We start from the raw sequence: 25,675 nt of genomic DNA, 5'->3' as shown, positions 1-25,675 counted from the left end.
TCCAAATCATCAAAAATGAAATGAATCATTATTTAAATAAATAAACATTAAGTAAATAAAGAAAAACAAGAAATGCATGTGTATATCAAATGGATGCAAATATGGTTTCCCAAACTTTGTTGTATATCTTTGTCAAAACCAAAATGTTAATACTGTTAAATGCATAATGATCTGTAACTACCTTTAAACTTTATTGTATATGTATAAAAAAATAAGAGTACAGTAGTTTTCAAAGCAGCTCAGATGGTATTTTTGCTACACTCCTACATGAGAACGCTAGGATACTAAATCCAACTTAGTACCTTTAGAGCCCAGTGATTTTTCAACCATATTCCCATACTACTAATGAAAAACCATATTATCAATGTGAAAACTCCCCAAATCACTTAGCATATGAAAAGATAATAAAACCTGATACTTTAACAAAAATTTCATTTCCATGAAACAGCCTTATTCTTGTTTGCCTTTTTACTCTCTGACCGTTGCTTTCCACATTCATTCAACAGATTTTCACTGTCTTTTCCAACATGTCAGATTTTCCCAGATTTACAACCTTGGTATTTTTTTTTCATGTACTCTTCCTGAACTATTTCATACATATTCATGCTTAAACTACAGTCTTTAAGTTAATGATTTCTGCATCTAAATCCTATAATTACTATTTTGGAATGCCTACTAAGTGCCCATTATGCTGTGGACTTTGCATAAATTAACTCATTTAATCCTCAACACCTCATCTTATTTTAAAATCCATATGTCCAGGAAACAAGCTCATGCCAATACACTTCAGTATACTGCAAAACCTTTTTAGTTAAACTAAGGTTTCAAGGAAATCTTAAACTTTACACTTCAAAAGCCATTTTGACAATTACTGCCTTTATAGAACTTAGGCAAATTGAAATCACTTAAGTGGATTCAAGTAACTCAATCCAAATAAATACACAGTGCATGTAAATATCTTTTCCATCAAGAGACTCTAAGTATCAAAATCCCTCTATAATTTGCTTTTCACCTAATGAAAAGTACGTAAAACTAAAAGTAATCAAAGCCACGACACCCAAAAGCCTAAAGTAACTACAAAAAATTTAAAAAGCAATCAACTTTTTATGCTTTACTTTCACCAGACAATTGCATTTTAGATCATTTTGTGAGATGATGTTTTGGATTCTGGAAGGTCATGACACCAATACTTTTTAAAGCGCAGCCAGTGCAGTGGCATAGCACACTAATCCTCCACCCTGCAGCACCATCCTCCTATATGGGCACCAGTTCATGTCCAAGCCACTCACTTCCAAACCAGTTATCTGCTTATGGCCTCAAAAAGCAATGAAAGACAACCAAAATCATTGGGACACTGCATTCACATGGGAGACCTAGAAGAAACTCTTGGCTTCTGATAAGTTCTAGATACTACGCCATTTGGGAGGTGAACCAGCAGATGGGAGATCTTTTTTCTGTGTCTCTCTTTCTCTCTGTATAAACTGCCTTTCAAAGAATAATAAATAAACCTTTAAAAACAAAAGGTTTTTAAGCATGTCACATCATAATATGTCACCATCTCTTGTGAAATCACATTACTGCCTATGTTCCATGTGAGTTTTGTCTCTGTTATCATGTCAAGAGTTTAGTTTGTCAGGCCCGGCGCAATAGCCTAGTGGCTAAAGTTCTTACCTTGCACATGCCAAGATCCTATATGGATGCAGTTTTAGTCCCGGCAGTCCTGCTTCCTGTCCAGCTCCCTACTCTTGGCCTGGGAAAGCAGTCAAGGATGGCCCAAAGCTTTGGGACCCTGTACCCGCGTGGGAGACCCCAAAGAGGTCTAGGCTCCTGACTTCAGATTGACACAGCTCCAGCTTTTGCAGTCACTTGGGGAGTGAATCATCAGACAGAAGATCTTCTTCTCTGTTTCTCCTCCTCTCTAAATATTTGACTGTCCAATAAAAATAAATCTTTAAAAAAAAGATTCAACTATCTCCTGGAGTGTGTGAAGTAATCATTGTAATAATATGCACACTATTTTTTTTAAAAAAGAGTTTAGCTTGCTATCATATTTCACCTGAGCATTTGCTATTATCTGTTACTGCTTCTGGTCTCACCTTACTGAAGCCCTCCCTCCCATTTGGCCACTGAGATCTTTGTAAAATGCACATTTGGCCACATAGAGCCAAACTGATTTAGTTCCATCTGTGGTATCTGTCTGCCTGGTTCCGTTTTATTTCATAATTTTTCACATCAATAGCCCCAATGTCTTTTGTAGAAGATTTAGAAATTTTTATACACAGCCCCTATGACCTATATAAATTCTTTAAAAAAAAAAAAGACAGTAAGAAAAAATATAAGCAAATCAAACTAAAATGTATATACCTGTGCATGATGATCTGCCTCATGGAGCTGGGTCAGTCATGTGTCCCTAAAATTCAACTTTGGTTTGTTATATGAGCTGTATGAAAGATCATACACTCATAATTAACTCACAGAGACAAGAACAAACTTACATGCCAAATTTCAACTTATCAGGGGAAAAAAGAACTATAAAGATGCCTAGAAATTTTACCACCTACTTCATTTTTTCTATGTGATAATAAAGCTAAACATTTTATTCTGAAAGTAAATACATATGCTATTTTATACAATGGCAGTGAAATCTAATGAAAAGAGGATTTAGTGCCATTGAATATTCAAATCTTGCCCAATACTATCGAACACATTAAAAAAAAAAAAACAAGACAGTGAGATTTTTAACAGACTTAATAAAAATATAATTATAAAGCTCTTCAAAACAGAGGAAACACAGGAAAATAATAGCAATTTTAGTTAGGCAAAGTTTACTTTGAAAGCAAAAGCTTCCTTATCTTTAAACTCTTTTCATCAAAGCCAAAATTTTTCACTTATTAAAACACAAAAGTGAGAAAATAAATACAGAGGGGTGGTCATGTAAGTGTGTGTGTGCGTGTGTGTGTGTGTTTCTGACAAATTCATTCTGATATTAAGAATAAATAGAGAATGTTGACAAGCAGATTTTCTCTCCAATAGATTTGGATTCATATTTCACAAAAGAAAGTATATAAATAGCCACAGATAATCTAGTTCAGTCACTGGGGAAAGGCAAATTAAAATCATAATGAAATGTCAATATATACCCACTAGAATGGCTATAATTAAAAAGATTAAAACCAAATATTAAAGAGGATGTGAATCAACTAGACGGTTCAGATATTGCTGTAGGAATGTAAAATGGCAAAAGTACTTTGAGAGCTGCTCAATATTTTCTTGTGAACTTAAATATTTTTATACATTACAACCCAACAATTTGAGACCTGAATGTGACCCAAAAGAAATGTATCTCCAAAAATCTTGCAAAATTACGTCAATAGCCACTTTCAAAGCAAGAATGAATCTTTTTAAATAACTCTCTATTTTTCTTTTCTTTCTTTATGATATCCTATTATAACATTACAAAATGTATGAAGAAAATGCAGACACGTATCGAAAGAATAATAAACACTATCTAACTCAATAGAGTTTTACTCTGCAAAGAAAACTGGTGCTACATGCATGGGTAAATCTAAAAATTTCATTTTATCTAAAAAAGCAGGATACAAAGGAACACATGTGGTTGCTACATGATTAGATGTACAAGAATGTTACAAAAATTTAAAACAAATAAAGTGATAGGAATCAGACTACTGGTTGACTGAGGAGCAGGACATAAATGGGAAAGTAGGAGGAATTCCGTAGAGTGCATGACACACTATGTACTAACAGGAATATAGATTACATACATGTGCACAGTAGTGATCACTGAAGAGGGTACTTAGAGGTTTGTACATTTTGCTGAAGATTATATAACCCCAATTTATTATTATTTCACAGAAACACAGTTCTTAAAAGTTATTATTTCATAGATCCCCTCACTTGGCAACACATTCTGACAATATTATGGCTATAGAGAAACAATACATTAAGAAGTTCTAATGAAAAATAAAACTATACAATGCCTCAGGGATGTGGTAAAACTGGAAATATCTAATAAAATCAGTTTGCTATGCAACCCAGAAATTGTCTTCTGCTATTCTATACAAAAGTTGCACATACAAAGATACAAATATATCTGTACTCAAGCCTGCTCACTGTGCAATTGTAACAATAAAGAAAAAATACTAAAGGATAGACAGACAGCCCTACACATCATATTACAGAGAAACTGTTAAGCACAAAAAAATAAGAAGAAGAAAAAGAGCCCACTGAGTGTTGACACAAATCTATATACATAGGCAGATGTATAAATGTAAATAGAAAGATGGAATAAAATAAAACAGCAATGGAAATATAGGAAAGTCTTTATATAATTACCTATAGAAAAGAGGGGGCAGTGTGAAAGAAATAGATACAGCTTTCCATAAATGCATCTTGGTCTGTGGAAATTTATTCACAATCCAAAAAAGAATCCAATTAATCAACATAAAACCTAATCCTTCTTTAATTTAATAATGCATTGAAATAAGTTATTGTAACTATAATAATCTAGGGTTATAAACACATGGAGATAAAAACAAATGACATTAAAACACTGCTTTTTCTAAATATGACCAGGGAGAAATGCTCCTTGATTAAAAGATGATAGAAAGATAGAAAATATAAAAGTATGCTATTATTGATAATATTATATTATGCAACTATTATTTTACATATATTCAGAAAAAACTAGATGAACAATTATTATTTTTTGAGTCATTTGTTAAAGCAGAGGATACAGATGAGGTTTTCTTAAATTTCTAAAATATTGCTTTTAAATCAAAAGTCTAAAATACCTTAATGAATTAAAATTGGCATTACCTCATTTTGCTTACAGACAAAAGTAATGCTAAATTCAGCAGCAATATCTCCAGAACTATGCTGTAATTTCTAAACAAAATGTCACACAAGAAGACATGACTATTTGGAAAAATGTCAGAAACCAAGAATAAATACAGGAAACGGGATTAAAACACCATTGGCAAGTTATAACAATTTGGACAGCTCCCATGGCCAAACTTTAACAGCAGGTATCTGGGCAAATCAAGATTTTAAGTTGGACTATGTCAGCCAATGGACCTTGGAAAGATTCTTCAACCTTGGAGCAATAAAATCAAAAGCATCTCAGAACTATGAAGCTACTTAATCAGTATCCTAGAACACGCTCCATAGTGGGGACCCTAGAAAGATTTCAGGTGGCCGTTTCCCAATCCCGGGTACTTAAGCAGTTGGACTGCAGGGAGCAGTCCTCAACCATTCCTCTCTCCATTTTCCCCAGATACAGGAAGAAAAATGCAGTTTGGAGGCAGTTGCCTCATCCACTTTACCCCATTCCTCGATCCTTCCCACCTTAATCAGTGGTCCACATGGGCATGCATCATGTAATCATCAAAAATAAATAAATTCATTACCTAAATATTTTTTAAATTTTTTTAAAATTTTTATTGGAAAGGTGGATATACAGAGAGGAGATACAGAGAGGAAGATCTTCTGTCCGAAGATGATTCACTCCCCAAGTGAGTGCAACGGCCGATGCTATGCCGATCCAAAGCCAGGAGCCTCTTCCGGGTTTCCCATGCGGGTGCAGGGGCCCAAAGCTTTGGGCCATCCTCGACTGTTTTTCCGGGCCACAGGCAGGGAGCTGGATGGGAAGTGGAGCTGCCAGGACTAGAACCGGCGCCCATATGGGATCCCGGCATGCAAGGCGAGGACCTTAACCACTGCACCACCGCGCCAGGCCCTACCTTAATAGTTTTTTAAAATAATGCAATGTTAGAATATTTTTAAAGGACTAGAAAAGGAATGAATCAAAATTTTATCTTGCTTCCTTTATGCAAATTCTAAAATTTAATCAACAAGCTGATGAAGTGTCACTTCTCTTAATAGAAATAACTCTAGCTAAAATTTGAGGGAAATTGAGGGATAAATTGTAGGTTTTACTCCACCCACTGGTTCCTTCCCCAAATGGCAGCAGCAGCAAACCAGCCTGTCTGAGGACTCCATCTAGGTACTCCATGCGGGTGCAAGAGCCTAAACACTTGGGTTCTGCTGCTTCCCCAGGCACATTAGGAGGGAGCAAAATCAAAAGCAGAGCACATGAGGGTTCAATCAGCGATCCTGTATCAGAAACTGGTGTCACAGACATTCACATACAGTGCTCCGTGCCACATCAGTGCCCCCCATGCCACACTTTTAAGTAAAAGCCTTGGGAAGTGCTAAAGATATCTTACAATTATTCAATCTAAACACACTTTTTTTTAAAAAGCCAGAGTTAAAATATAGGTGTTTGAGTTTTCAAATAAACAGGCATTTCTAAAATCAGGAACATTATGTACAAAAGGCTACAGCACAAGAACTGCATATTGTAATGACAATGGACATACAATAATTATGGCTAAACATAGGAGATATAGGAGGGAGAAGGCAAGTTTAGAAAAAATCACATCAAGATATTGATGTGCAGTTCAGTGAAGAGTTAAATTTTATTCTATAGACGAGTACTATCCAACAGAAATAAAACCTATGTCATTTAGGTTAACTTTTCTAGTAGCTGTATTATAAACATTGAAACATTAATTTAACATTTTATTCAATCTAATAAGTCTAAATTAACAAATATACAATATAAAATAATAATGTACCATGATATTTTCTATATTAAACATCCACAACTTAATGCGTATTTTATATTCATAACACATCTCAATCCCCACTTCTAGCAATATTCAATGTGCACAAATACTCCACTGTCTCATATGGGATTATCATATTAGACAGCATAGCCACAAACTCTCATGACTTGAAGTTTTAGTTTTTAGAATCTACCAGTTTTTTCATTCTCTTGGAAAATAAATACTCCCGATGACTGTAACAACCACAATCCGCGATCCATATATTTCCAAAAATTTCAAGAATATATGTCCATCTCCAGTAGTCAAATTTCTAATGTTTACGTCAAATTAATTGTTTCAGACTAAACTCATTCTTTGCCTCCCTCATGTCTACATCTCACTAGAATTGCTGTTATCTTGCTCCTTCTCTTTCAACTCAGTTTTCCTTCCTCATTTCATCAATGAAAAATTTCTGATAATCCTACTTCAAAAATTTTCAAACATGTTCTAACATCTATAGTCCCCAAATAGTGATTTCCATAACTACAAATGAGTTTTGTAAATCCTCGCTATAATTTTGTTCACATTGTGATACATCCTCCATTGTCTCATAGGGATACATACTGAATAATAGCAATAACAATTAAAAAACCAACATGTATACATATACAAATATCTTTTCTCCTTACATATCTTCCTGAGGTCAACAGGATAAAATGAAACATAAACTCTTGTCTCATTTAAAAAATCTTCATGCTTATACATTATACAACTGCTGTTTCATATAAACAGACTTAACCAATAATAAAAGAACTACTTTCATTCAGAATGCTAACTAAAGCATAAGTCTACTAGAGAACTCATGGGGAAATTTTTCAGTATTGTTAACAAAAGCTAAAATTTCAGTGTAAATTTATGAGCTTCTTAAAATCAAGCACCTCTTCCAATTCATAAGAGAGGAACTTAAGTAGTAATTCCCCCTACATTGCATTATTATTACCGGCAAACTGACTGGCTATGGTCACATTATTTAGGATATCAGCAAGTAAAGGACATACATATGCCCCAGAGATAGTAGTGGCTCCTGATAGTGAGTGCAATTGTTAGGTAAACAGACTCAGATGAGCAGCTCTGGGTAAATTACCAGCACAAGGGAGAGAAAAGGCAGGATTTATACCTTGCATGCACAGCTGGAAGTCAAGTAGGCACAAGAGCTCTAATACATAACAGAAAAATGACTGTCTTATTCTGTTTCATTGAGAATGCCAACTGAGATACATTATTTGACACTGCAATGCAGCGCCAAATCATTCATCAAGCCGCTTAAAGCTCAGCACACCACCTGTCCATGGACTATAGTCATATAAAAAAATAAAATGAATGTTTCATCAGCCCTATGACAAAAATAAAGATACTTCCTTTGCAGAGAACAAAAGTTGTGACATTCCTCGTCTATGAAGTATACCACAATACCTGGAAGAATATATGAAAAAACAGACAAGAAAATAAAGCATGTCACTCAGCTTGTCTGGTTTGCAGTTAAAAAAAAAAAGGCTTGTGGCTTGTGTGATGTATTAAAAGTGGAGAAATAAAATGTGTTTTCCAGCAGCTTCAAATTTTAGGACCCATTTTAAGACTTACAAATGCATTGAAACTTTTGTGCCCTCAATATTAATCTCAAAAATCTCATTTTAAATGGACATTAAAAGTAACAAATAGAATGAAATAGAACTAACTTGCTTTAAAATGTATTTCATCTGTTCTACAGCAGGAGCAATACTATCTTTGAGCATTTTAATTTCTCTGAACTTCTTAACCATTATGGAAGTGTGGGGACAGGGTTATTTTTAACTTAGTGACAGACTCCTCCTTCCAGCTGAACTCAGAGGGGAAAAAAATCCAACAGTTTCATGAAAGTCTGTCAAATAAGATTTGAAGATAAAAAAGAACATTTGTGCTAATTTGGTTATTTTTCCTTTTCTTGGATTACATCAACAAATATCTTTCAACAGAATCACCGGAGGCTCAAAACCTTTATGACTGTTCACAACTGGCTGGCTTATTGAAATCCTCAGATGAACTTCAGGAAAGCACTGACTTATGTGGTCACTGAGGAAGGAGGCTATGATTTTTATACTAAAGTTATAATGACCCTAAAACAAAGAGGATTAAAGACACTGCATACACATATCCAGAAGTTAACATGCCCTTTGCTGTACCACAGGAATTACAAGAAACTGTACCTAAATTCATCAACCCACATAAATATCAAAATAAATACCAAGAGCACAGTGTAAATAATATTGAATACAAAAATCAAGTAAATACTGATACATGCAAGTATGGTTACTTTACACAAAAGTTTAAAGACACAGAAGGTAACATAGCCTATTCCCATGAGTGCATTATACATAGTCAATGTGCAAACACCCAGCTGAAACAACTATCTGGCACTCTCAGAAGACAATTTCACTTGGTGGGTCTAAGAAGATCAAAATATTCATTAAAATTTCCAAAATGGTGTAAAAGAAGGAGGAGGTAATAAGGAAGAGAAAAAGTGCAAAAAAAAAAATACATTGAATGTACATATGTAGGACTGACTACATAGAATGCACCAAGGCTCTATCCTGCCCCTCTAATCATGACTTCTAAATAATGCGAATATAATCAAAATGTGGCTCGCAAAAATTTCGCTTTCTTAAGGGTGAACTATGAAATTCCATTTATCTTGAGGTACATGCTACTACTGATATTCACATTCCCTAAACCTCTCAATGCTAAATACATTTATCATTCCCTTTTAGAAAATATATGAATGTACTCAGATACTCTATAGATTTGATTTTAGAAATGGAGATGTTCTACCATAGTTGCTATGGTTAGGAAAACTATTTGGTATGTGTTTGTCTCAGTCTTTGACAGTAGGCATCAATGTTAAATGATAAATCAAATATTATTAAATATCAACAGTATGCAAGACTAGCAGAAATTATAGGCTCAGAGGAAGAATTACTGATAACTAATTTCAAAATATCAGTACATGATGAGGATTCTGCACGGCCACAGTGGAACAGGACAGAAACAAGAACATGGCCAAATTCATACTTTCAAAAAAATAGAAAAAAAACTTGTGCTAAGAAAACACCCTGTTCCTGTCCTTGCTAAATAATATCTACTTCTTTCCAGAAATAATTATACCTAAAAATACCATATAAAATATAGTCAATAAAGTATGAAAAACATATCACTGAACTGCTCTCCTCAAAAATCACTAGAAAAGAGACCTGCCACTTGCCTACACTCCTCTCCCAAAGCACTGTCCAGTTGAATCTTGCAAATCATCTCCTTCACTATGTCAGTAACAAATCCAACTTACTTTGAATAAGAAAAGTTTCTTCTTTCCCAGATAAAATGAAAGAGCAATACATGGACAGGAAACAAAAGAGGATAAGAGGAAGGAAAGGAGAAGGGAGAACATCCAGATCCTTGTACAAGGCCTCTTTATTCTTAAAACCATATACATTGTGACAAAAAAAATGTGGATGAAAATATGGATAATCTGTGTAAAACAGATAATGCAGAAGACCTGAGTTTGTGATCTTTAGAACGTCCTGCCTACAATGTTGGTTGCTGCCAACTTTTGAGAACTTGGCTTTTCTAACATTCCCTACAAATCTGGCTTGAACGCATAGACTGTACACACCATGACTGACACTGAAGTCCTTCCACCCACTAGGACTTAAGCAGCACCCTGCTGAAACCTGGCTACAGGCTTTCAAATGAACTTGCTTGGAAAAAAACAACTAAGCCTATGTGGATGCAATTTTTATTGCTGTGGAAAGAGCATGCTCTGTGTGACTTTATAGGAAAGAAATAATATTACAGGAAGTTGGCCAATATAGGTTTCAAAATCATGACTATGTTTTTTTGCCCTATTGATTTTATTGTGAATTATTACAGTATCACTGTGGTAGGTCATTGTCATTACTACAAGTATATGCTAAGTCCTGCAATTCCTTTTAGCAAGTAATCAATTGTAGAAACACACTTAGGGATCTAAGAAACAACCTAGATTTGATGTTAAGTAACCAAGAGCTGTGAAAAATATGAATGATTCACTCATAAACAGCTATGCAATTTGAAGTCTACCAATAAAACAACAGTAATAAAATCTTATCTTGATTCCATCTAGTATGACTGTTACAAAAAAAAAAAAAAAACCAAGGACAGAAAATAGCAGATGCTAGTGAGAATGTTTCCACTGCTGGTGGAAACAAAATTATTGTAGCCTTTATGGAACACAGTATAGAGGCTCCACCAAAAAACTAAAATCAGATCAACAATACAACAATATCAGCTAGTTTTTCCAGTTCTGGAGACATATTACACATCCAAAGGAAAGGAAGTCAGCACATTCAGGAGCTATCTGCACCCGCTTGGGTAAAGGCACCAAACAGAGCGGCCGAGACATTGAACCACCCTAGATGTCCAATGATAAATGCACATACAAAAAAATATCGTATGTATACATACAATGGAATATTAGCCACAAAAAGAAAACAAATCCTGACAATTGCAGCAAATTGGAAAACTTCATGCTTAGTTATAAAAACAGATATGGAAAGAAAAGTACAGCATGTTCTCTGTCACATATGGAAGTAAAAAAAAAAAAAAAAAGTTGACCTGAACCTATTACAGTAATTATTAGCAGAAAGTCGCATAATGGGTGCCAAACCACAATCAAAAGTGACTGGTTCTAGCATTCCAAACAACCATGGTTGAACCATATTTCAAAATGATATGTGTTTCATACAAAAATGGAAGAGAGGAACTGTCAGACACCAACATAAAGATAAGGAAATCAACCAGTTGCCCAGTTTGTTTATTGTATGCTCTGTGAATGCATTAAAATATTGTACTGTACCTCATAAAAATTTACAAGTATAACATGTTAATCTAACATATAAAAAGAGAATTATTAAAATTATTTTAATGTTTTTTAAAATGTGGCATATGTAACAATGTACTATTTCACAAATAACCATTACAAAGTATGAGACACTATCACAACAAAAAAAATGAAATCAGAACTTACAATATTAAATGAAGTTAACCAGACAAAGAAAGGCAAATATCATGTGATAGCACCTCCCATAATTTGAGAGTAACATACTGATTACACAGCTGTGGAGAAGCTAGAAGAGAAAAGTAAAAAAAGTTTGGTCACTGGTACAAAGTAATAATTACATTAGAAAAATAAGTTCTGGCAGCCTATGGCAAAGTGTGGTGAATACTGAAAACACTAATGATTTATATGTTTCAAAATGGTAAGAGAAAAATTTATTATTTTTGTTATGATATATAATTGTAAAGACAGATATGTCTACATTGAACATGGCATTACAGGATGTATAGAGGTACTATACTTCATCTTAGCCAAAAGGCTGAGAAGCTATCAATGATAGATGCATGTACTGAAACATCAGATTTAACTCAATAAATGTAAATATCATGTGTTGCCTCAAGGATATATTAACATAACTTGCTACATTTTCTTGTACCTCTAATGTACTTCATAAGAGTAACATAAATCTTTTTTCTGATAACTTTTATTTTCGATGATTTTTACATAGTTGATTAGGGTGATAGGTGTCAAGGGCTACTGGAAGTTAGGTGAGACCATTATTTCCATATTCTCTTTTTTCTTTATAGTGGGAGATAAGAGGAAAAGCCACATCCAGCCTCCCAAACGCCACTGTACCCTGGGATGGAGGACAGCCACCTGACACCACCCATCCCAGAGCCCCAGTGTGGGGCATGCTCTGAGGGTCCCTCTAGAGGCCTCCACAGTTCAACAGTTCTGCAGTACAGCCAATCTCACCACTCCAAGCACAATGAAATCTCTCCAAAAACCACAGGTCGACATAGTTCACCCAGATATTCATTGCCAACACTTGTCTGGAATAGTTGATCAATTTGTTCTGTCCTCCATCCTCTGTTGCAGTTTCAGGTGTCCTCTGCAGACTCCGATGTACTGTCATATCCTCCATGTGCACCTAAACATGCTGTCCACTGCTCCATCCAAGCTACCTAGGAGGCCCAGCTCTAACACATGCAATCCACAGTCAGACCATAGAACCTGCAATCTCTCCATGATTGGGGTTGAGTCCAGCCAACACAGGATCTGGCACAGTCTGTCACCCCAGTCAGCTTATGCACATGCTGGTGGTTGAAAACACTGGGTCAGTTCTGTGTCCAGCCCTGATTTTTATTTGTTTGAGATATGGAAGGCAGACATTTAGACATGTTTGGGCTTTTTCCAAAAAGATTGATTTATTTCTATTGCAAAGTCAGAATATAGAGAATAGGACAAACAGAAAGATCTTCCATGCACTATTTCACTTCCCAAGTGGCCGTAACAGCCAGAGCTGAGCCGATCCAAAGCCAGGAGCCAGGAGCTTCTTCCAGGTCTCCCACACAGGTGAAAGGCTCAAGACTTCGGGCCATCCTCTACTGCTTTCTCAGGCCATAGACAGAAAGCTGGAAGGGAAGTGGAGCAGCCAGGATACAAGCTGACGCCCGTATGGGATCCCAGTGCATACAAGACGACTTTAGCAACTAGGCTACTGTGCCAGACCCCAAAATAGACATTTCAAGAGCTCACATCAATTGTGATTCTGTGCCTAATGCTGACATTTTAGCTAGTTTCCATCTTTACCCAACATCTTCTAACCATGATAAATACTTTGTCTTTAAAGTTATATTTAAAAACCCACATTACTTGAATTATAAATTTTAAATAAGCATTTGAAGATATGAGCAATTATAAGATAATGTGAAGAGATGACCATGATGTATTTAAACACAGTTGTAGTCTCACACTGTTTAACAGTAATGAAAAGCAGACATTAAATTAGATTGCAGGGGTTTGTACATCATATCACAGTCTTTCCTAACCATAAAGAAGGAGCTCCACTGAGCTTAAATGTATTTCCCATGTGTCATAGGACAAGCGCTTTTTTTCCCCAAAATTCAGCTACAATCTAAACCTCAAGGTAACAGCAATTACATTTGGGGTCTTTGAGAGGTAATCAGGGAATCAAGTTGATGTCACTCTAAACACAATAAAGGCTCCAGGGAGCTCTCGTTCCTTACCCCACAATCATAACAAGAAGTCATCCTCAAACAAAAATTACAAGTTAAATCAAGGCAAACATGTGGTATCTAATCTTTTGGGATTCGCTCATTTCCCTTAGCATTATAGTTTCCAGTTGTGCCCATTTAGCCACAAAGAACTGCATTTTGTTTTTTTTAATAGCTGAGTAGTATTCCATGGAGTAGATGAACCAAAGCTTTCTTATCCAATCTTCTGCTGATGGGCATTTCGGTTGCTTCCATGCTTTTGCAATTACTGATTGTGCTGCTATGAACATAGGGATGCATGTTGGTTTGTCGTAAAACAGGTGTTTTGGATATATTCCTAGGAGTGCAATTGCTGGGTCATATGGTATGCAGATTTTCAGTTGTTTGAGTGTTCTCCAGACTGATTTCCATAAAGGCTGTACCAATCTGCAGCTCCACCAGCAGTGGAGTAGGGTTCCCTTTTCCCCCGCATCCTCGCCAGCAAGCGTCGTTGGTGTTCTTGTTTATGTGGGCCAATCTAACTGGTGTTAGGTGGTACCTCATCGATGTTTTAATTTGGATTTCCCTTATTGCCAGGGAGCTGGAACATTTTTTCATATGTTTGTTTGCCATTTGGACTTGTTCCTTTGTGAAATGTTTGCCCATTTCCCATGCCCATTTCTTGAGTGGCTTGTTTGTTTTGGTTTTTTGGTTGTTTTGAAGTTCTTTGTATATCCTGGAAATGAACCTGTCATTGATACTGTCTCAACCCAGATGTTTCGAAGAATGGAACTTGCATTATTTTTAACATATTGTTTACCCAATACTATGTCAATTAATTCCATAATGTTGTATATTGATACTGAGGTTTTGTTGGGGCTTTTAACTGACCGGATCTTTACTCTGTTAGCCCTATCTTCAGACTAGAGAAGGTCTCCCCAAGAGGCCACTGAACTTATCTGGACAATAAGACGCTGGACTTTATGCTACATATGTGTTTGCAAGGAACGAATCTCAACTGAACTTGAACTGTGGTTATGCATCAAGGTGGAGGAATCCACCATGGGGGGAGGGGTATGGGAGGGGTGGGGGGAATCCCCAGTGCCTATAAAACTGTATCACATAATACAATGTTAACAACAATAAAAAAAAAAAAGTCATCCTCTACTAACCACAAAGCAGGACCTTAACAAACACCAAGCCTACCAGCACCTGAATAGGAAATAAATATTTGTTTATAACTACTTTATCTACAGAATTTGGCTACAGCATCCCCAACAGAGTAAGACACTCAACAGTTTGCACAGAAGCATTAGGTATGCAGGAACATGCATCATTGCTAGGTCTGTCCTGTCTTCCTGAGAAGAGACCTAATGCTACAAAATGGATCTTGATAAATGAAAATTTTCTGCAAAATAGAACTATACTTTTTCTTGGGAGGATTGAAAAAAAAGCAGCAGTTTCCGCTTTAGTGATCAGGAAGGCCACTCAAGTCTTTTAAAATTTATCAAACTGTTAGATGTGCAAGCTGAAATAATACTAGCCCACTTGAGCACATTAAACAGTGAATACACCTCAGACACTCCCACCCATGAATTGATACCTGCTTCTTCAGAAACTACTCACATGCACACTCACTACTGAACAGCAAGAACTACAGCCAGGAAAACACAGTTCTTGCTTTTGCAGGAGTGACAACTCATTTAAGCTTGAGATGAGAATTATGACTGAACAGCATGTGTACTTCTTTCTCATAGCCAGAATGAATTCCTGGTAACTGTTCTAACATACTGCATCTCTTCTCTGCTACTCCTCAGTAAGCATAATGTATCTTTAGTTTCAATCACCTTTGGAAGAAATGATGTTTTGGATCTACTTCAGTGAAATATAGATCTAAACTCAATAAACCCAAATTGAGATAAAAATTCATAAATGCTGCTGCTTGTAGAGAGTGTGACAGGAGATAATGTACCTCTTAAAAGCAGCTCAAAGGACTCTGGCTGACACAATTCTACTGATTTATCAATCTCTATAGAACACAGGATTACATTAATTACACTTACCAATATTGTGATGATAAATGCTGTAGATAACAATACACTATGAAAATGTAAGAACAAGTTATATAAACGTGCCATCACCCCACCATTATTTATCTACTACACACTGACTAATAATATAATGCAATACTGAAAAAAGTGAATTGAAAAATGTGCTTAGGGTAAGATCACTACTCCTTTTCTATCCTATAGATTACCAATGAATATGATGATTTCATATTTTAAAATTTACTAAGCAATAAAGTTACATGTCCTTTAACAAATACATTATAGTTGCCAGTTTCTCAGAGAAGCTGTATAAAATAAATAGGTAAATTGTGATGAGATTTTGCCTGGAAAGGTTCTATTTTGTAAGAATTTTACCTGAAGCAGATTAATAGTTAAAATAATTTTAAATTTCATAACAACATTTGTTAAATATTGTATTATTCCTGGGCTCTCAGCATTATCATCATCCCTTTTCATAATGATACAAGGTCCCTTTTTATTGATAACTGTCAGGTAAAAACATAACATATGTCCACTAATACACATTTATGATATTCCAACTAGGTATTGGGCTAAGGTTTTCTTGGAATTTTAGTCATTTTTGGCAGTTCCCAAAGAAATCCTTCCTCACCACACAGAAAACATTGCTTACTTCTCAAAATAACATTTAATACATGCATGTATAAAAACAATTTGTGCTATATTACTTGTTAGATTTTGAATATGTTCAGAATTTTTTGTTTTCAGTAAGAAATTACGCTCTATATGTTTTAAAATTTGTATATATGCAGTACATGTACTTTGTCCACTTTATAAAAATAATTAAAATAAAAAGAAAGTAAGATATACACTAAATAACTCCAAAATACTTTTAATCTACTCAACTAATAAAAATGGAGTAGTTAAGAGGAGGAATAAGAAATACTTCAAAATATAAAGGGACTTATTTTGGATAACATACCACCACATGAATGGAATAATGTGAGAAGCAAAAAGAAAAATCAGAAACTATACATCACATGTAGGGAATAATATAATACCATGGTTGGGTAAGTTCAGGGCATTATTATGAGGCAAACCCAGAAAAATATACCATGTTTTCCAGAATAAAGCTTTAAGATGATATTGCAGAGAATAAGAATTCATTAAGATGGTATTTGGTTGTCACACTAGGGGATACATGCAGTTTATGGTGATAGTGTGTCCTTATGAGAAACATGCCTGGGAACACAAGAATTCACTGTGGAACAACGTGAACTGGGGCTACAGACACATACATGAGGGCCACCATCCAGGTACTATATGATCACTATGAATTTATATTCTCAGGGAACTTCAGAAATACACATACCCATTAGAGCTGAGGGTATAAGGAAATTGAGAAATTAAAAAACCAAATTGTTTAGAAAAGAAACATAACTATGGAAGAGTGCAGATTAGAATTCAGTGTTTTCCCAGAACTACATTTTGGACCATATGCTAACTCTTCAGGCACTTATCTGCTATAAAATTGACTTTCCCAAATTAACTCACATTAAAATGTTTTATTGAATTTGGTTTGAGGGGAGAAAAGTTTATTTTACGATTTCTATCAAACATCTGGCTTGAATTCTCTGAAATACCCTTAATTTTGGCACATTATCAAATATCTCACCCCCTAAACTAACAGATATTTTATGTGTTTGAAATGCACTCAATTCTTCCCAAGACAGATTTTGCTAAATGCTTATATTGCTCAACTATTCCTGATTCCACAGATAACTTCACATATGTCTCCTATTTTTCATACATTCTATGGGATGAAATCATTGCTCTTGCCTCTCAGTGTGATGGTGATCTTGGAAACACTGAGACTTCAATAGTGCTATTTTTTATAATACTAGTCAATTTTTTGCTTTTATCACAGTTGAGTTACTGATAAACACCTGCCTTTGTTGTTGCCATTAATATCCTAATATTCATACCACCCAGAGAAAGAGCTTAAACATTCAGGAAACATTTCTTAGTAAGAAATTATATCAAGTGTCCCTGTATTTTAAAGTAAACACTGCAACCGAAGGATGACATTTTGGGTGGGGCATTTGGACTATCAATTGATATGCCTCTGTTTTACACTGGAGTGGCTGGAGCTGGGTAGCTGGCTCTGGATCCTAATTCCAGCTTCCACTAATGCAGATCCTGGGAGGGTAATGATGGTTCAAGTAACTGGTTTTCTGTCACCTACACTGTGAAGACCTAGAGAATGTTTCTGGCTCTCAGCTTCAGGTTAGCACAGACCAGCTGCTGCAAGCATCTGGGTCATAACCAACAAATGGGAGTTCTGCCTAGCAAGTGCACATATACATACATACATACCATTTTGAAAGAAAAATAAGTTTAACAACTTTCTTCTTAACCCTAGTCTCCAATAAAACAAAGCAAATAATTCTATGTGTTACAAACCAAGGACAGCAGGAATAACTGAGAAAGAGAAATGAGCTAAATAAGGAAGACAGCACTCAGTGAACAGAGTCCAGTTGGAAATTTCCTCTCACTAAAACACAATGAGTTGTTTGAATTCACTGGGAAGCTTCCGGGCAGGTACAAGGACTTAGCGTAAGATAGTCCATACGATTTTGCTTGTGAATCCGATCTAATAGTCAGAAGCAAAATTTGTAAAATACTTTGTTTTATAAATTTGCATTTCAGCATTTGTCCTTTTAGGGTCTCTTTGCTTTGCTGTGTAATATTTCTGAACCTGTGTTACATACATATTTGGAACTGATCAATATCCCTTCCCAAAATCTTTTTGTATTTTGAAATACTTTAAGTTATCTGCCCGAAGGTAGCCCTACAGACTGACCTATCATTCCTGGAAATACTCCTTCTCTCTTAATATTGAGCTTTACGAATCCTGCTACTGTGATATCAATGCTTTCAATAACTTAATAATTATTCCAGATTTTTAAAACCGGTTTCAACAGGAACTTGGATTCAAAACAACTTAGCTTCTATTTCTGGGAGTAGCACATATTAGTTCTACTCAGATAAAGGACAGAGGTAAAATATAAATTCCTGGGTCAATAAACACCATGCATTCTGCACAGATTGCGATTAGGCAGCACCTTACAGAACAGCGAAGATGATAGTGCTGCGAAGCGATGTTTTCAAATGCTGCTTCATTTGCTAGGACTATGATCTAGCAATGAAAGTAGTATATTTGCATGGCACTTCTTATTCACAAAATATTCCCACTATTTTGGATCTCTCAATATAGTCTGAATGCCTTGGATTACAAATCAATTATGTAATTTTGTTGTAAAGAACTCAATATGAAAGTTAAACACAATAGAATATAAGAATAAAATGTAAGTTCTTTCTATTTAATATATTAAAAGTGTTTTGTAATAATAGCTTAAATTATAGAAGCACACATTATCTAAGAAACATACATAGTAATGATATTACTGTGAGCATGGTATCACAGAAGTGAATATTTACCAAAACACTGTCTAATACAAATAGTAGATAACCTAACAAAAGCATCCACTTTCCCTTAATTCTGGCATCATGAAAATTTTGTGAATATTTTTCTTCATTTAATGTTTCTCCATTATCAGGAAAAAAATCTTAAGAGTGAATAATTAAAAATTAAGAAATAATATGTTAATACATAAAGTATCACATGAAGGTATGACTTAACTGATGGTCGTGATATTAAATTACAAAAACTGAAAAATGAAAACAGTAAAGAGATTTCTGTTTGTCACAGTATGTAGATCCTGGCATAGTAACTCTCCAGACTACCAGCAGAGGGCAAAGACCCCAATTCCAGTTACACTCCACAAAGGAAAAGCAAGCATTGCAGTTCACAGACTTTAAGCAAAACTCCTCTAAGTGACATAAAAATCAAATGTCAGAAACCAAAATCATAAGTATCAGGGCCTGGCACAATAGCATAGTGGTTAAAGTCCTTGCCTTGAACGCTCCAGGATCCCATATGGGCACCGGTTCTAATCCCAGCAGTTCCACTTCCCATCCAGCTCCCTGCTTGTGGCAGGAAAAAGCAGTCAAGGATGGCCCAAAGCCTTGGGACCCTGCACCCATGTGGGCTCCTAACTTCAGACTGGCTCAGCTCCATCCATTGCAGCCACTTGGGGGGTGAATCATCGGACAGAAGATCTTCCTCTCTATCTCTCCTCCTCTCTGTATATCCACCTTTCCAATGAAAATAAATAAATCTTTCTTAAAAATCATAGGTATCAAGCATATGGAATATTTGAAAAGACTGACTGATACAATGTAGTTTTAAACTACATTATATTTAAACTTGACAGCATCCGACATCTAAATGTTCACAAAGCTGTTCATTCCATGTCATATGTGGGGTGGGGGAATGTTGCTAGAAAACAATCTCAGAACAGGACAAGAGACAGTACAGCAAGAAAACCATGTGGCTGGCCAACCTGCCAAAAACTAACATTGAGAGCAAATGACTTATGCAGAGGAAGAAGCCAACGGCCATTACCTTGCACCAACATTTTCCTTTAATAAGGCTGAACAGATATAAACAAAAACAAAGAAGTATTTGGTAACTCACCAATTGCCTTTCTTACTCTCTCTTATGGTTGTAACACTCTTGTGAAGTATTCACATGGACTTCAAGAAGGTCTTTGTTTCTTTTTCATTTCTTCACCGATACGCTGGTCATTAAGCAGCATGTTATTTAACTCCATGCTATTAAAAATGTCCTATTTTTCTCCCTGTTGTTAACTTTGTTTTATGGTTTTTCATTTAAAGGGATATGTAGTAAAGACTATCACATAGAGATGTGAAGATACAAGGCAGTACACATTTCTACTTCCAAATCAAAGATGGACCTCCAATGAAACTGTTGAGTGTATATTGACAATAGGATGCTGGACTTTCTGCCATCGTCCATGCCTACAATGTCAGGATGCACTTAAATAGCAGAATGATGAACTTACCACTGATTGTGAGGGACTATACTATTGTAATGACTTTGGGAAAACTACTGGGAAGTGCAGATTTGGAGGGGGGAAGGAAAATTCCGGAGCCTATAGAACAGTATCATGAAAAATACAAATAAACTATTTTTTAAAGTTTGTAATAACATACAAAGAGAGAACAATTTCCTTTCAAAAAAAATATTCCTTTGCATTTTCTTAAGACATCTGGGTGGGAAAGCTAATTTTAAAATAAATATGTGTTGCCACCCTAGATAAACTTGTAAATATGCTGTGAAGCGCAGATATTCAGACCTCATTCAAAGTAATGTATTTCAGGGCTGGCACAGGAGTGTAACCTACCATGCTCTTTGGGCATCAGCCCATGTCCTGGCTGCTCTGCTTCCAACTCAGCTGCCTGGTTATGGCCTAAGGAAGCAGTGGAGGACGGCCTAGTCCTTAGCACCCTGCACCCGTGTGAGAGCTCCTGGTTCCCAGCTTCATAGCAACCCAGCTTTGAACACTACAGCCATGTGGGGAGTGAATGATCTTCCTGTGACACTCTCTCTGTGTAACTCTGACTTTCCAAGTAAAAACAAATAAATCTCTCTCTCAAAAACAAAAAGAAGGGTATGCACATACTACATAATTTCAGACACACAGCACATTATTAAGGAGAGTTCTTTGTGTCTTCTGCTCTCCCTGGTCCATCAATGCTTAAGGCGGTGATCAGCACAAGGAGCTTATACATCTATATTTCTCCTCATTTTTTTTTACATTCTACAAGTTAAACACATTTGTGAAGTATCTTGCTTAATTCCTGAAGAGTTGGTGTTGAAAACATTTTGCTTTTTTGCAAGATGCTATTTCTATCTCTAATTACTCATCCAAGAAAGAAACATCTGTTATTGCTCATTACCATTTTTTCTCATTTCCTTATAGCCTTTATGAATTTTGAAAGTATCTTGAATTACATTATTACATTTCTCTAATATTTTTCAAAGAATTGAATAAGACTCTAAAAAGCCAATTAAATTGTACTGTACTGCATCCAAAGACAAATATCAGTGAGCCTCCACTAATTTCCTTTTTCTTCTGACTCACATCATTATTTATAAAACAGTTGTACTTTTAAAAATTCAGTTGCAATTTTAAAATTCAGAAATTAAGTCTTAATGTAGGAGACAAAAAGTCATGTATCTTGATTTATCCAGAGTTCTGGTAAAATTACTAGATTTATTATTATAAGCTCTGTGGTTCCATTCCTGAGAGTAGGATTTACTCGTATTAATTCCATTTTTAAGAGACTACTGTTCAGAAAGATGTACTAAAGAAACAGTTAAAAGAATCAGCTAAAAACACTATTTTCTCAAGAATTCCAAAGCATGGCACAAGATCAGTTCCATAAAATACAGCAGTAGAATATATCTCAACAATTATTCCTTGGCTATGCAGGTGCATTTTGTTCATGTGGCTTTTTTAGGTAATAGTGATTAGAAGTACCGAAGCATTATTCTGAATTTTTCTAACTTTTGCAGGAAGTCAGAATGGCTTTCTACTACTTGACATTTTAAGATTCTCCACATCTATGTTCTGTAATGGGACGTGTTTGTCATGGTGAATTGTTTAGTGAAGAACAATTTACACAGATAATGCATATACAGTGTGGCAAGTTTTAAGACACAAATGTATCCACAGAAAAATAATCACCCATGAGTACAAAGAACTTCTGTACTGCTTCAGAAAGTCCAGTCAATCCCTGTCTTTTGGGAGCAATTATTCTGATTTCAACCAAAAAATATTAGACTGTCTATTCTTTTTTCATGTCTTTAAAGTGAATTTACTGTAGCAAACACATAGTTGGGATTTTTTATTTTTAGTTTTTTCTTTTTGATTCATTCTGAAAATCTTTGTTTTTTGATATATTTAGAACACTAAAAGTAAAATTAAGATTGTTGATTTGGTATGAGTAAGTTACTATCCATTCACTTTCTTACTGTTTTCTATTTGTTGCCTTGTTCTTGTTTATGTCTTCTGTAATTTTTTAAAATTTATTTTATTATTCCATGATAGATTTCCATATGCTTCAGAACTTCCCTTCTTTACTCCTTAAACCCCTGCCCTGTAACTCCCACACTTAAGGCCCATGTCATTACAACAGTATAACAAGCCAAAAAAACAAAATCGACAACAGAGAGAAAAACAGAAAATTTATAATAGCATAGAGTTAAATAAATATGCTGCTGAATGACCAATGCATCGGTGAAGAAATGAAAAAGAAAATCAAAGACCTTCCTGAAGCAAATGATGCTACTGTGTGACCTGAGTCAGTGAGGAAATTAATAAGAAAAACAAAATCTTTTTTGAATGAATAAAAATAAAAATATCAAACCCCTGAAATACAGTAAAAACAGAATTAAAAGGACTATCATTTTGTATTTTGCATGAAGGTTGCTTTATATCAGAGAGAACAAATTCAAACGACTAATAGAAAATGAAAAAAAATGCACAGACTCCCTAGCTATCAGAGAAATAAAAATGAAAAGCACATTGAGGTTCTACCTAACTTCAAAGAGATTGGAGTGCATTGAGAACTCTACTAAGGGCACCTGCTGCTGTGGATGTGGGAAACAAGGTACCCTCCTTCAATGCTGGTGGGAGCAAAGCTTAGCATAATCAGTACGGAAGTCAGTATGAAGAGTGCTATGAGACCTGAAAATAGATCTGCTGCATGACCCAGCTATCCAATTCCTGGAAACATATCCAAAGGAAATGAAATCTGCATATGAGAAAATGACTTGCAATCCCGTATTTACAGCAGCACAATCTACAATAGCAAAGACACGGAAACAATCCAGATGCCCAAACCAAAACAGGAGTGGATATAGTGGTACATCTACTCAATGTAATGCTACTTAGGCATTAGAAAGAATGAAATTATAACATTTGCAAACAAATGTTCCCAACAAAAGCCATTATTCTCAGTGAAACCAGACAACTTTGATGTTTCCATGAAAATATCCTTGCATACTTTTTTGGTGTCTATTGTGTTCTACTTAATCCTTTTAAGACATGTCTAACTCATTAATAGTCTAGTCTGTTAAAATCTTGAGTTATATTTCATTGAATACATTCAAAACATAAGTTTATTATCTCTTGCATTTGCATTGCCATTTGGATTATTCTTAAGCTAGTAACTTTATAAGTGAAAGTATCATAAATAATCTTGTTTCTCCCAAATTTTGATAAACATTACCAACAGAATAAAGTTCTTCTTATTCCACAATATCCTTAAATTTAAAATTTTAATATTTGCTTTGCCCATGAATCCTAGAATTCAAAAAGGTCTCATTCTATCTGTACTATTTATATAATTTAGTGGAATGTACAACATTGTATTCTATTGTCTTTAATTAAGATATGAGTTACATGCCACCTAACTATAAACATTTTTAAATTTCTGAAGAAAACCTCAAATTCTTTTTAAGACCAGAAATAATGTAGCTTTTGCTCAGAAAAAAAATAAGGTGCTGATACGTTAAAAAAAAATTACTGTACCAACCGAAGATGAAACATAAATATCATACTCAAGAGCTACAAGATCAATGAGAACTATATATGAAAATTTTTAATTATAGGCAGAAGAGACAGAATCTCAGATGTTATTATCTAGGAATGTACACTAAATCATGTCAGTTTGGTTGAGGGCTCAACAGTTAATGTGGACTTGGTATAAGCTGAGGGATACTTCCTGAGATAGACAGATAAGGAAGCAAGGAAGCAACAGACTCAAAATTGGAGGACTTCAAACATACTGGTTCCGCTCAAGACACTTACTTTGCAAATCCTAAGATGTACCAATGCAGAAAGGTAAAAGTCTAAGATAGCACAACCCATTATATATATATATACATATATACATACGTTTATGTATATAATATATAGTGACTATGCATATCTATTCAATGAAATGATGATTCCTTAAAAATATAAAGTTTTCTAAACCTACACTATATTAACTCAAAAAGAATGATTTAAATTCATAAAGTCAAAGGTAAAATGGGAGAAATTAAGATCCACCACAAAAAAAAAAGTTTGATAGAGAATAGCATAAAAATTTATGGTAACCAATTTGGTATCTTAGAAGAAACTGAAAAATTCCCAGACACATACACCTTATCTAGACTGAATTAAGAAGAAACAGAATAACTCAACATATCCATAACAAACAGGAACATTATATCATTCTTACGCTTCCCAATAAAGATAAGCCCAATATCAGGAGGTATCCCTACTGAATTCTTCCATTTAAAATGAAAAAGAATTCTTCTAAAATTGTCTCTAAAAGAGATGATAGTAATGAGTAAGCTTCTTCAAATTCATTCAATAAAGGTAGCATAACCCTGATACCAAAACAAAACAATGCCATGACATCAACAAAACTACAAGCCAGTATGTTTTATTAATATGGACGGAAAAATTCTCAGCAAAACACTAACCAATTTATCTCAAAATTTTATTTACCATGATCAAATCATATTCAATCCAAGGATGTAAGGATGGTTTAATGTAAACACATCAATAAATGTGATACATCACATCACCAGAATGAAGGACAAATAATATCATCAGAAGGTATCCAAAGAAACAGAAAAGACACTTGATAAAACTCAACATTGTTTCAAGTTTTAAAATTCCAAAAATAGTACATGCAGAAGCAATGTAAATCAACACTTGAAAGATCATGTAAATTAAACCAACAAGTAATATCAAAATGAACCGAGAAACGCTGAAGACTTTCTATGTGAGATCCAGAACAAGACAAGGATGCCCACTGTTAGCATTTTTATTGAAAACAGTATTCAATGTCTTATCCACAGCAATTAGGCATGGAAAAAAAATTAAAGGGCACCCAAGTCAGAATGTGGAAGTC

This window comes from Ochotona curzoniae, unplaced genomic scaffold (genome assembly GCF_017591425.1).
Source record: "Ochotona curzoniae isolate NIBS_2020 unplaced genomic scaffold, NIBS_Ocur_1.0 contig_2210, whole genome shotgun sequence".
NCBI lineage: Eukaryota > Metazoa > Chordata > Mammalia > Lagomorpha > Ochotonidae > Ochotona > Ochotona curzoniae.
This window is presented reverse-complemented; position numbering follows the sequence as displayed.